Consider the following 2,574-nt stretch of genomic DNA (forward strand, 5'->3'; position numbering starts at 1 on the left):
TAGAGTGGATTGTAACATTGTGCAGAAGAGATAAGAGAGAAGAGAGAGACATGTAGAGCTACAGAGAGCTTGAGAGGGAGAGAGACTGTTGTTTGATTTTTTATATTGTGGTGAGAGAGAGAGAGAGGAACTGTAGTTTGATTGTAGTATTGAAGGGAGCGAGTTTAACCTAATGTAATCGACAACAAAATTACAAAGCCTGTGTGAGGGGGAGCTACGTTGGAAGGTGGTTGTGAGAAGGATGGGAGATGAGATGTAGAGACACCTCATTGTTGGATGTCTTTGTGGGGAGAGAAGGAATCGGCTATGCGGTGCGAGTGAGAGGAGTGTCTGCTTTCTTTTTCCTTCAAGAAGAGGAGAAAGGAGCAGCTGTTATGCGGTGACATAAATGTCACATACCCTAACAAGACATTTTTAGAGGAAATACTATCCAAGTGATGTATAAGTAGCCTACAATCTATATCTCATTAAAATAGGGATTTGATTGACATTGTACGATGCAAACGAAGGTAAAGACAACATTCCTCACATTTTATGAAAATATATGAAACCCATCAAGTAGATATAAGTTTGTAGCAAATAATTAGTTGGATCATTGCTCTCTCTATATACACAACTTTCTATTAGATTTTTTATCAACTTACATCACAAGCGACGTGGATTAAAAAAAACTTATGGGCTATCATTTTATTACACGCAACATTTGACATGCATTATGTTCATATGTGCAACCATCAAAAAATGTATCCATAAGCCCGTGGCAATGCACGGGCTTTCTACTATCAATAATAATTACATTATATGATATTACATGGAAAAAGTGAAGGGGGGGTTTCATTGACACGATTATGACGCTTTTTATAATAAATCCAAGAACGTAGCTAACTCTTGTATCATATCATTCGCTTCTCTTCGGAAGTGCTTCAATTTGAATTTCCCATTCGATCTCAAAACTTAAGCTTGTTTAGAAATCACAATGGTCGATGAAAAGGTGAGATATGGAGAGATGAACTTTAGCGCTTGTTGTAGTGTGCTTGAGGCAATTCTCGTATTTTTCTTGTACCAATGCACGTTCATTGTCCTATGTTAGCAGTAGAGCAATAAGGATGCTTCTATGCAAGTAAAATATTATAGTTGTTGTGTTGTTTTCGCCTTACATTCCTATGCCATGGCTGGGGTTGGTTTCAAAAATGTAGATTTGCAAATTACTTCCTCTTTAGTTGATCCTATAAGTGTCCATACCAGGTCACCTAGGGCCGTGACTCGGGGCACGACGACCGCACACAAGTTTCCAGTAGTATCATTGCACAACATTCTGTCGCTACAATATGAAGCAAGCTTGGGGAGTGACAGAATGCTGCCTCCACCCCTGGTTCCATTTGTGTGGAGACTCTAAAAAGAGCCGAAGTGAAAGAAGAGATGGAATGACAATGATGCAACCTTGTCGTGTGATTCTTGTATGTATATTTGAGGTCCGTAGGAAAATATGTATTAGTGAGAGAAAGTGATGGAGATGCATCTTAGGTGGAGATGGAAGCAGAGCGTAGAGATAAAGAGGGCATTATTAGTTTGTGAATGAACTTGTGATGGAAAGAATGTTTTCATGTTCATATGTCGCATTTTCTTACTATTTCTACTAAGGTGAGGTGCCTTGTATATGCCATATTTTTAACATACGTAGTAGAGCGAGACAACAAAACAATGACATAGAAGCCACATGCAGAATCAAGGGGCAGTAGATTGAGAGGATGGTTGATGTATGGACAAATAGGGCTAGGGAGAAGTTCAACAGAAAAGAGAGGCTAGATGGGGTGCATGGCGTTTGTTGGAATAGAGATAAGATACTTGCATTTGTGTTTTGATTGAACATTGCGTGCAATGTCTTCATTCGGGAAGGGTTACTTGAGCATTGTTTGCAAATTTATTCGCTGGCCCGTGGCAACGCACGGGCAGTCTACTAGTTTGTTTAGTCATTGAAATAGTGACTGGTGTTTTTGTTCTAGCGTTAGTCGCAGGAATCCCTCTTGCGTTAGTCGTAGTCATGCAACACAGGACTGACGGGGTGGGGCCTTGCTGTCTACTTGGCGAGCCTTAACTACCCCCTTCTGCAACTTCCCTTCTTTCGTCCGTCCACGAGGCAGTCAAAAGAAAGAGAGATTTACTCTATGTATTGCTTGACATAATAGTCCCGGCACGGAAACATAAGTTATCCGAACCGAGCACTTCCCGTCGACAGGAGAACCCGAGTGCAACTAGATAAGAGTTCGCTTTCAAAAGACGACAATGGCAAGTCTTTGAAAACTTTGACTTAGGACAAAATGTAGATGTACACTTATTCGCGAACGGAGGAAGTATGTCATTAAGTTTACCCTAACTAAAATTATTGTTGTGAAGGAGAAGTTTCATCCGAGGAAATCTCTCGTTCGGTCTTCTGAATTGATGTGAGCCTTGGATTTACCTTTGCCGCACAGGGTGGCTTTTGATTAATTTTGATGCCCATTTCCTACTTGGCGCCTGCAGCGCCGCTTAGACGTCAAATGTTTTACTTTGGGTTTTTATTTTCGGTTACTTTTA

The sequence above is a fragment of the Triticum aestivum genome, chromosome 2D (assembly GCF_018294505.1).
Source record: "Triticum aestivum cultivar Chinese Spring chromosome 2D, IWGSC CS RefSeq v2.1, whole genome shotgun sequence".
In the NCBI taxonomy this organism is placed as follows: domain Eukaryota; kingdom Viridiplantae; phylum Streptophyta; class Magnoliopsida; order Poales; family Poaceae; genus Triticum; species Triticum aestivum.